The sequence below is a fragment of the Macrobrachium rosenbergii genome, chromosome 8 (assembly GCF_040412425.1).
Source record: "Macrobrachium rosenbergii isolate ZJJX-2024 chromosome 8, ASM4041242v1, whole genome shotgun sequence".
In the NCBI taxonomy this organism is placed as follows: domain Eukaryota; kingdom Metazoa; phylum Arthropoda; class Malacostraca; order Decapoda; family Palaemonidae; genus Macrobrachium; species Macrobrachium rosenbergii.
In genome coordinates this window covers 63,121,432-63,133,820 of record NC_089748.1, presented here as the reverse complement: position 1 = coordinate 63,133,820, position 12,389 = coordinate 63,121,432, and positions in this window count along the sequence as shown.

Below are 12,389 nucleotides of genomic sequence, written 5' to 3'. Positions count from 1 at the left end.
TTAATTCCAAAGATAAAAGTCAGATATCGAACTCCATTTCATTCTTCCAAACAAGGAACGAGGCATAATAATAAGCAGTAAAGAGAATAGTTATAATAACAAGTGTAGCGAGAATTAGCGTAGGTAGGAAAGTGTGCGACTCGAGAGCAGAGCGTCATAATTTATAACGTCTAAGACAAGGACATTACCGTGTTCGGATCGTGAATCAAGTCGTTCAAGTAACGAATTCAAAGGCCGAATCGCGGAGCCCGTTTCATGTACACAGTAATTTAGAAATCGCGTCGGCAATTCCGATCGTTATTGTTTGCATATAGCGGGAATCATTCAAAACCGTGTCAGTGAAGTAGCAACGAACTGAAATAGTAATTTTACAATAAAGGTACCGTTCAACAACGTAAATTTACGCAGGCAGGCTAGCATTTCTCTTTTCATTCTTTTATTTAATGTCCGGGTGGGAATACGATAACAAAAGACAAAGTTGTTTGGTAATTTAGTTTTCCATCCGTAACGAAAACGCTATGCATGATTGGTATATTTAAAGTAAAATCTGGATACCTGCATTTGTTGCGTTGTTTTTTGAATTTGTTTGAAAAAGAAAATACCCGCCATCTTGGATTCCTCCGCCGTGTTTTGGGTTGTTTTGAAATTATTCGAACTGTTTGTGAGAGAACGTCCATTTTGTGTTCCTTCGCCGCCCGGCGTTGTTTTTGAAATTTAGGCCTAACGGGACCCTGGCCGCCATTTGAAGACCCTTGTTATTGTCATCCGCTGTTGTGACCAGACTCTGCCCGAGCCACTCTTGGGTCATATATTTTTTTTCCTTTCGTAGCGAACCCACCTCGCAATATCTTAGCTAGAAAAAAAAAACAAAAGACAATTTAGGCAGGGAAAGATAGGCCTTAGTTAGGAGTACCATAACAAGTTCCTACGAATACCTGCTATAAAAATCATATAAAGAGAATTTAAAATTTTACGATAAACTTTTGTGACGTCGACTCCCAGGAAAGTTAAGATAATAAAGCCATCCCTAAGGAAGTCAAGACGACGCATCTATCTGATTTTATTAAGATCCATGCCATTGTGCATTTACAAGATCTTTGCTTTACATGTTCTCAAGCAGCAAGAAATTAGCTGATTGAAAATCTCTCTCTCTCTCTCTCTCTCTCTCTCTCTCTCTCTCTCTCTCTCTCTCTCTCTCTCTGTCATTCATTCAAGTAAGCATTCCTAACCTAAGTGTACGTGACCCTCTTCAAAGAAAGAACGGCCGACACTAGGCTAATTAATTCGAATACAATAAACCAAACAAAAGAAACACCTCTTTCCCACAATAGATGAGGACAAGTTAAGAGTAATTACAATACAGTGATAAACTGTCGGTCACGAGTGAGGCCTGCTATCCAGACCGAAGCAAACAGTAGTTTTCACCCTCTGAAAAAAGAAGGGGCCAGCACTGGGGCCGGTACTGGGACCAGCCACTCACGAGGATCTTTAAAGAAAAAAAAAAAAAAAAAAACCCAAATTCACTTTATTCCACAGTGCCAATAATTTGCAGCACTGTCATCACTTGAATAGCTTACTTCTCTCTCTCTCTCTCTCTCTCTCTCTCTCTCTCTCTCTCTCTCTCTCTCTCTCTCTCTTCTCTCTTTTACCTTCCTTTCTCTCTCATTCGATTGTTGCACTCTGCAGGGGGTGTAGAGTGCCTTTCCTCCCATATAGCCTAGTTGGACTCCAGTAGGGGTCCCTAGGAAACACATTGGCACCATAAGTGCCACTAAGGAAAACAAAGGGAACACAGAAGAGAAAGTTCTTCTGGGACCTAACCTGCACCAGTGCCTAGGGATACTGAGTGCCACCAGTGTGACCTGTACACGGCACACCCAAACTACAGTGCCACCTTTTGAAAGGGTGCCACGTCATTATTGAAGAGACACTTCCTCGCTGCCCAAGTACGCCCAGTCGACCCGGTTAGACGCCCTTCCCCACCAGAACCATGGCAGCAGAGCATTATAAAACCTTCCTGGGGCTGGGGACGGCGGCAGGTCTCACCGGCTCGGAACTTACCACCTGGGTTAAGGAGCAAGTGGACGACTTGGCCAAGAGGGAGAAGGAAGAAAGACTTGAGCAGAGGAAGTATGAAGCCGAGCAGAGGATGTATGAAGCCGAGCAAAGGCAATATGAAGAGGAAAGAGAAGAAAGAAGGAGACAGCATGAGTTAGCCTGCAAGGAAACTGAGTTAGCCCTAAAGGAGAAGGAGCTCGAGCTTGAGAGAGCGAAAATGGAGAATGCCGAAGCTATGGCTAGCCATCAAGCCTCCAGTCCTACACCTGCTGCATCAAACGCTCCAATTTCGAGCATCAATTCCCTAGTCCCCAAGTGGACTGAGGACGAGCCAGAAGCATGGCTGGAGGAGATCGAGGCTCTTTTCGATAACTACAGCACCACGGAGACGGAGAGAGCCTTAATACTAGCCAAGCATATGGAGGGAAAAGCCAAGGCAGCGCTTCGCTCACTGGAGAAGAGCCAGAGAGGTAACATGGCGGAAGTTCGTAGAGTCATTACCAAGGCCCTACGAGATAACCCCAGAAAAATGGAGACAACGGTTCCGAGATCTTGCCAAGGAAGTCGGCTGGTCTTGGACAGAATGGGCATGTCACAAAACCCAGTCCGGTACGCGCTGGTTCGACTCCTTGGCCTGCACGACGTTTGAGGATCTTTTCAATCGGACCATGCTAGAAGACCTTTTCCAATGTGTGCCAGGGCCCCTTGCGGTATATCTTAACGATAAACAGCCCTCCACACTTATGGAAGCTTGTCGCATGGCTGATTCGTGGGAAACTTTCAATCAGTCGCATAGCACCTCTCAGAAGCGAATCATCCCTCCAGCCTACCTCTCGAACTCCACTCGCCCGAAGAATGGACTGCCTAGCAAGACCCTGTGCAACTATTGCAAGAAGGGGAGCCACGCTGAAGCTGAGTGCCGATACAAACTCGGCACTAATAAGCAGCCTAACCCTACCAGCCAGAACTCCGCTCCCGATTCATCCGCTCAGCCCTCTCCTCCAACAGTTACTGCAGGCCACCGAGCCCATCCAAAAGGCCCGTGCAAATCCTGTGGGGCTGCCAGCCACTACAATGCTGGATCTCCGGCCTGTCCACATCATGTCCCCACCACCAAATTTGTCAACCTAATCAGCACTTCATTTTCTGCGGCTGGACCGCACCGGATCCTTTACCCCGAGAGACTGGAAACCCAGTTCATCTCGGTGGCCCCTCTTCAGAGCACTAGCCTGCCCATGACCCTTCCGGTCACAGTAGACACTGCGGCAGATATTAGCCTGATCGCCAGGGCCCAAGTGCCAGCCGGTGCTGTGGTTGACGAAGAAACGCGGTGGGAAATGAAGTGGATAGAGGGCCACACCATTACCGTTCCTACTGTCCAACTCCAGGTTATGACACCTTGGGGCACGATACCCCACCGCCTTGGCGTGGTAGGTGGAATTCGGCCCGGAGTGGTCTTCTTGTTGGGTCGGGATCTTCTCTGCGGAAGCCCGTCACCAACGCCACTCCGCAGCCGCGTTACCTCCTCCACGGAGGCCCCATCTAACACTGTCAATAATGACAAACCTCCACCTTCCGCCCACCAAAGTGGTCCGCGGAAGGGGCACAACCCAAACTATTCCAGGCCTAGCCCTCTCCAATTGCGAAGGGCTGGCCCACCAAGAGGTCTTCCCCCTCCGCGAAGAGAGATTCAGGAGGAGCAGTACCGCTGCAGGACGTGCAAGCGGGCAGACCACTCCACAAATTGGGAGGGCTGCCCAACCAAGCAACGCCCAGCGGACGCCCCGAACAAAACTCTAGGAGAGGCTACGATCTCCTGCTGGGGCAGGAATCTCTGCCGCAGCCAAACCCAAGTCGTCCGAGAGGTATTGCACCTCCGGACCCCTTGTCAGGCATGCCTGACCCTCAACTGCTGCCAGTGACACTTGCGAGCACTGAGCAGTGCCAGACTCCGTCCGCCACGGACGTTGAGCTACCAGTGGAAAAGGCCCCCATGCCGGGTCTAAATCATGAGGCGAATCCTCCTCCGGGAGATTTAGGATTCCCCATGCAGTTGATCATCGCGACTGGAGAGCCTCCAGCACCCGAAGCTTCTTCTTTGCAAAATTTGACTCAGGATGAACCCTGGAGGATCGAAATGGTACCCCTTCCTTGGAAGACCAGGAACTGGCATCCTCGGACGCAGAAGTCGAGATCGCTCTTGCTCCGGTTGTCGCAGCAGCTGGAGTAGGGAGTCCTCCCGCAGCTTTTGCAGTTGCCCCTGACTTCGCGCCCGCTAGCCCTTCTGGCCTGTCCCCGGAGTCGGTGCTTTCATCACCTGCTAGGCCAGCAACTGATAGGCCTTGGAGGAACCCGAAGAAGAAGAAGAAGGGGCGGAAGAGAGCCCAGTAGTTGCCGAGCTATACGCTCCTCCTGGCACTAGTGCCCTCTCGGCACAGTGCCCTAACATCTAAGAGTGATCCTGGCCCCTTGCCCAGAGAAGGTAGCCAGTGTGATCTCTTCCTTTTATTTGTACCTAGCCTAGGCCGCCTTAAAGTACGGTACATCAATTTAGTAGCCTTGTTCTTTCCACTTACCACCGAGCCGCAGTAATCATGTAAGTAGCCTAACTAATTTCAGTAATCTTAACTATTGTGAAACGAGCCACGATGCTCGTGACACGCATGGCCTAAGACCTCAGTGAGGCACCCATTTATCATATGAGGCAACCCTCATGAATTAACTAGTAATTATTAATTGTATTAAACATAAACCAAGTTGTGATTTAGTTAGAACATTAACTCTTATGTTGGTGCTACGGTCGGGTTAGGATAGGTTAGGCTAGGGAATATCATAGAATGTACCACTAGGCTAGGTCTAAAACACATCATGATTGTAGGAGGTAGCCTATAATAACCGTAAGCACCTTCTAGTACTGCTAGAATTAGGTAAAGTAGTGATTATAGCTCATATCCTATCTAGGGTTAGGTAGTTCTGTAGCTAGGTAGGCTAACCAGGACTAATCTGCTCAGGGGAAGAAGAGTAACCTAATAGAGGCGAACAGCTTGCTTAGTACAGACCTTCACGCCCGAAAAGGGAGTGAAGGCCCTCTTAAAGGGGGGAGCTTTTATAAATATTTACGCTGTTCGCCCTCGAACATTTAGGGATAGTAGTATCAGCCTGATCAAGACAGGGAAATTGCTTTGTCCGCATTAGGAGCGTCTTCAGTTCAAACTTTAACGTCCGTTGAAAAGGATAGGTAGCATTTAGCCATTTTTCCCCTATAGGAAAATTCCCATATCAGCCTTAAAAATAGGTGGTCCTAAAGTCCTTTTTTCCTTTCTACCTGTCTCTCGTGGCGAATGTTTTTAACAGAGCGTAGACGCCTAAGGCATGACTGTAGGCCTGTTTTGACCCAGGCCGGTCAGGGAACTACAGAGAGACTGGAGCACTGGGAGAGACCACATGTCCGACGGGGCCTCTTCTCCCTTTCTTTGTCTATTATTATATTAGTGAAGTGAAGAAGCAATTGCGAAGACTCCGTTCGGCGGTGTTGGTGCGCACAACGTTCGTCCTAAGGTAAAGTCGCTTTTTGTTCAAAACTTCGCCCATTCTTTTCCTTTTATCTTTTTTCTGTATTTCGCATTTCTTTGTTTTCTTCCTTCAGCCACCCCTTAGGGTATATGTGTTTACGAAGTCTAGATTAAGCCTAATTATTATATTGTGAGCTTCAACCCCGTTACTCCAGTAAAATACCTAGGATTTAGAGTAAGCAAAATCAGGTTAAATCTCGATGCTTTGTATGCCTCGCGTCCGAATGTTTGGGAGAACCGTTGCGTTTAAAATCAAATTCATCTCAAATATTCTTTGTTAAGGTTAATAACCCTTAACTGGCGACCTTTGGCTAATTAACGACTGTCTTTGAGGTTAACTTTTGGCTTCAAGTGGCAGGTTACGTGTAATCTTGGTTTGCAGGTCCGTAAAAATTACGTAAATTGAATAATACATGATCAACCAAGACCCTCACACGTAACAATATATATATATATATATATATATATATATATATATATATATATATATATATATATATATATATATATATATATATATATATATATATATATATATATATATATATATATATATATATATATATATATATATATATATATATATATATATATATATATATATATATATATATATATATATATATATATATATATATATATATATATATATATATATATATATATATATATATATATATATATATATATATATATATATGATAAATATATATATATATATATATATATATATATATATATATATATATATATATATATATATATATATATATATATATATATATATGTATATATATATATATATATATATATATATATATATATATATATATATATATATATATATATATATCTATGGCGTAACCATTGTTTGTCCTTCCTTGATGATGACAAAACCGATTATTGGATTCGGAACGTCGCTCAAGGGTGTCTATGAACGAGCACCTACATTAGTATTGGTGCCGAGTCAAGCGCAACTCTCAAAAAAAAAAATCTGACGTTGAAGTCATCAGATAGGGACGTTTGTGTTCATTCTGCTTCATTTTGCTTTTGCAGTTTACTCTCTTATTTCTGTTTCACTGCTCTGTAGTAATTTGACTCTACTACTGTACAAAATAAAAAAAGTACAGAATCTGCTGCATAAGGCAGTTATAGGGATACCTCATTATTCTTGCATTAGGACAACGCATTAAATGGTAATGGTAATTCCCTTGAAGCTGGGCTGAAGAGTTCGCAAGTGTACGGAAAAGGTCCACCAGTATTGTCCTTCAAGTCCAGTCCCTGGGAAGACTTGAACAGGATGACAGCTTAACTATAACAGAGATATACAGTGAGGGTCTGCTTTTAAAATGCATTGATGACAGTGGATGAATCTAATATATTTTACGTAAAGAAAACATAAAAAAATTAAAGACTATTTAAAAAAATTAATGGATCAGTGAAGGCTTAAAAATATGATATTTTAAAAGTAAAAAAAGTAATTATAAACGGAAGAACTGTCTGTGAGTCCGGGAGCAGGGGGTTAAGAGAGAAAGAAAGATAATGGCATATTCAAATATAGTACTGAACATATTAAATCACCAGAAAATAAAAATAAATCGAAGCAAGCCAATAACTATTCTCTCTCTCTCTCTCTCTCTCTCTCTCTCTCTCTCTCTCTCTCTCTCTCTCTCTCTCTCTCTCTCTCTCTCCTGGGTTACAGCATTGTGAACTTTTGTTTGTTCTTTTTAAAACTCGCGTTATTATACACAGCGATGTCCTTATCATCAGTCTGATACCCCATATTTCCAAGAAGCGTATTGGTATTTTTCTTATTTTCAAAACATGTAGAATGCCAGTATTTCAATATCATGCTTAATTGACAACGAAAGACGAGGCTTCTCAGTGCTTATTTCCGTTATTTAGGTAGACTCTCAAGTAATTGCACTATTTTGGTTCACAGTTAATACAAATGAGAATTTATGTGTGTGAATTAGATAATGCATTTAGTGACAATATCCTTAGACCACGCTTTTTCTTTTCTTTATTTATCCCTTTTATTCTATTTCTTTGCGTTTCAGCATGGGCGAGTTAGCTCCTGTTGAGGCATTTTTTTTTTTTTTTTTTGTAGTCAATCACCCAGTCATCTTTTCTATCAGTTTTATGAAAAAAGAATTTCAGAAGAAAGTAGTTTCCCCTGTTGTGAAATCCTCGAAGAGATTTGTGTATCGACCCTCCTTTTCCAACTCTCCTGGGAAATGTACAGAGTTGTCAGGACGAGGAAGTACTTTTCCGTCGAATACATGTTTCTATTCTCGACAAATCTCGTGGCCTTCTACAGGCGAATCACATTAAACTTTTTTTACCTTTGAGACATTTTATTCCTCCTTTGTTGTAACTGGATGTGGATGTTGTTGTTGTTGTTGTTTTCTTGATAGCTTTTAATTTTAGGGCATTCAGCATGCATTCTTTACTTGATGTTCAAAATCATTTTTATTTTGAGTTTTCTATTTAGAATACCCATAAATCTCCTCTCTCCGCCTAGTTGGGTGGCCAGAATGATTTTAATTAAAGAATGTGGAAAGTTTGGTGCTTTGCGCGATTCGACAAAGACGTTGCCAGATGTACACAAAATTGGTAGGTCATTCGAGGTATAATTCAATACCTCTTAGACACTCATACGAAGGCACCCACATGTACGAACGCATTAGTGCACTAGATAAAGATACTACTGCGTAATGCTATACATAGCAAAGAAAATTATTACGTTCAGCAAGAGTTTAGCTCTCTCTCTCTCTCTCTCTCTCTCTCTCTCTCTCTCTGTGTGTGTGTGTGTGTGTGTGTGCGTTACCAAGCGAACTGATAAAAAAATAACTGAATATAAAGGCAGCAATTTGATATGTATTAAAGCGACGTACTTGAGAGAAAAGACGTTAAAGTAAATTGAAGACAAATAATAAAAATAAAAAGAAAAATTTGGGAACGTGTTTATGGAGTTGCTGTACATCATGGCAGTGTCTGAAACATTTCTTTCAATGTAACACCAAAATCACGCAGCCTTCTGAGTTGAAATTTCAGTTGTCGATAAAAAAACTTTTTGGATTGGTGGGTGAGAATGGACGCCAGTAGTCAATTGATGAAAAACACTGGCACTCTTTTCACGCGTTGTGAAAAAAATAAATAAACAGGCAAATTCGTATTTAAACCATGGTAACGTTAAACAGGGCATTGCATTATCATCATATACATTACCTTGATAAACTGCTTCCCAAACGTGTTTTTCGCACTTCTTTAATGATGCTTCTCTATTTTCTGTAATGATACGCACGCACACACACACACACACACACACACACACACACATATATATATATATATATATATATATATATATATATATATATATATATATATATATATATATATATATATATATATATACATATACACATACACATGTTACATACATTTGTGTACAAATATATATATATATATATATATATATATATATATATATATATATATATATATATATATATATATATAAACCCTCCTCACGTTTCTCTAACATTAAAACGTTCTCAGTCTCCGGAGCCTGATATTGGATAAACCATGGTATTCAGGCTCTGAATACTTGAATACGGGATGATACTGACGCGAGCCTTTTTTTTTTAATGGAAGATGATTTTGAGAATTTCAGGAGCGATATTGACCTTTATATATCCCCAGGTAATTCACTTTCAGTGCTCAGGTGAATATCAGTCTCAGTTTTGGTTGGTGGGAATTTATGGAATTTATTTGTTCATTACTTAGGTGTGATATATTTTTTTGTTATTTTTGCTCAGTGAAAATGTTAGTTTATTTCATCACTTGCAGAGCTTTCAGCGGTAAATGTATGTTTCTCTTATTTCAAAATTATGACTGAAAGTTGTTGATATATTTCATAATTTTTGAAAAAAACTGGTATTAATTAATGAACTGACAATTTATTAACCTTCTCAGTCCTTTATTTCATTACATTTTTTTTTATTTTGAAGTGAAATTTCGATGATTTTTGAGGCTGAATAAAATAAGCAAAATAACGTCCTTAAATTATTATCATATTCCGGGTAGAATTCATGCAGTTCGTAACGAGCTGTTATTTGAAGGTAAGAGCTATTTACCTAGAGTACTTCGTATTTTGATATTGGTTTACCATATGGAAAATATGCCCATCGTCTGAAGACATTTTTATTAAAGTTACCTCTGAATCAATTCCCGTTTTTTCTATGTAATCATCCTTCGTCTCCTTAAAAATGCGTTCGCACGGCATATGTTGGTTTGACATCATTGCGCGAACCTCGGAAAACAAAGCAAATAATGAGGATGAATTCCAATTATCTTATTTTGCTTTTGAATTGTTCTATAGGAATGTCTATGTATATAATAATAATAATAATAATAATAATAATAATAATAATAATAATAATAATAATAATAATAATAATAAGTCCAAGCAACGAGGTTATCCACACCGAAAACCGTTTTTGGAGCTGACGGTTCTTACATTCTATTCCCACTGAAACCACATTTCATTTTTCACTGGATTATTCGCCCTCTTAGAGATGTCCTTATAATATACTTCAATTTACGCTTCCCCAAAAGTAGTTTGCTCACACTTTACCATTACAACGTGACTCGATCCTTGTTTACTTTGTGGAGCAAAGCAAACACCGATGTTCCCATGAGGCTCCTAGGTGTCATCATACCAGGTCCCAGAGGTCATTTATTTCCTTTGCTGCAAAGCTGTGGAACGCCTTTTTCACAAACTGTTACGGATTTTGATGCTTGTAAGCTCAAGGGAGGTCATAAGGCGGCTTCAAAGCACCGTGCGCAGTTTAGGTTCTCTCAACAGTAATTTTTTCTTACATATACAGTATGTATTCTTTCATAATTTATTTATATTTTTTATACAAATTTTCATCAGCATACTTGATTTTATTTTCCTTATCTTGTTTTCACACGTAGGAATTGTTATCTTCGGAAGCTCTTTTAGCAATTAAATGTCATTTTGATTTACTCAGTATGAGTGAATGGTTTTGTCGAAGAATGATAATTATAATGTTCGCCAATTTGCCTGAATTCCGCAAATAAAGCGTCTTCTTAGTGTCAGATCCGATGCTAAATTCCATCTGTCTGCCTATTGATCTGCCTGTCTGTATGTCACTGGATCTCCATGTCTGTCTTGTCTGTCTGTCTTTTCCTTTGCTTCACAGAGGCTGCTGAACTCCCAGTGTTACCTGAGAGGTTTATAATGATTTCTGCCCAGCGTAGAGACCGCTCGAGTTTTTCTTAAAAACAACGTAAAAAAGATGTCCCAGTAATTTATGAAACATTATGATGTTAATATTCGTTTATTTCTGATAGCGACTCATTTTTCATGTTTTATCGATGACATTAACAGCATCATGTGATAAAGATCACAGTTCTGATAATAATAATAATAATAATAATAATAATAATAATAATAATAATAATAATAATAATAATAACATAGTCAATACATATATCTTTCTGCTCACGTGTCATTGGGAAAAGGTCGTAAGAGGGGCCTGAGTGGGGGGAGGGGCGCAGAGGCCAGCCCCCTCCCCGAGAATACTGCCACATCTTTGACTCTCTGGTTATTACTTGGTCATACTGATGGCGGCGACGACGCGATATCATCCGGAGTTAATTATTGGATGCAGATTCATTCTTGGGCGTCTGGGGATCCTTTAGCTCAAGTTCTGGGGTTGTCCCTCCTTTATGCTTTTACTCAGTTGCCGTTCAGTATGTATTCATATTGTCCCTTTATTTTTGGATGTTGTAGCATAACTGCATTATTCAATTTCCTTTACTGTATTAATCTGATTATTTATTTCAATAAATACACTAATTAGTAATTATACTCACTTCTCACCACTCAAGTAAGTAGACGCATACTGAACACTCATAATATTTATAATCGTATTTACAATATGATGTGAATCAGAAATTTATATACATGCATACATACATACAGTACATATACAAAACACACACACACACATATATATATGTATATGTATATATATATATATATATATATATATATATATATATATATATATATATATATATATATATATATATATATATATATATATATATACCTTATGGGTGAAACGTATATAACTCAGTAATATGTATATGTATATATATATACATATACATATACATATACTTATTATAATAAAATTCCCCTTACATACATTATATACTTACATATAAAGGATATATATATATATATATATATATATATATATATATATATATATATATATATATATATATAAATGTGTATGTACATATATATATATATATATATATATATATATATATATATATATATATATATATATATATATATATATATATATATATATATATATATATATATGTATATATATACAGTATTATCAATTAGTTAATTATATAAATTTCTCCACAATGTAAACAATTTATCTTTTTAAATCACTTTAATGCAAACAATACACTGCTTTATTCATGTCCTGAAGGCCCCTTCGAGGTTGAAAATCATAGGAAAACAGAGATTATTTAAATGGTGAAAGCAATGCTAATGATTATGTCCGTCAACTTTTGCTTCGTCCCCTTCTGTCGCAATAGAGCCTCCTCTACTCTAAGTACCATAACGGGGATATTTGGGTACATTTCCTGCTACCTTTTGATATGGACCTTTGATTGTTCACTTATATACCATAT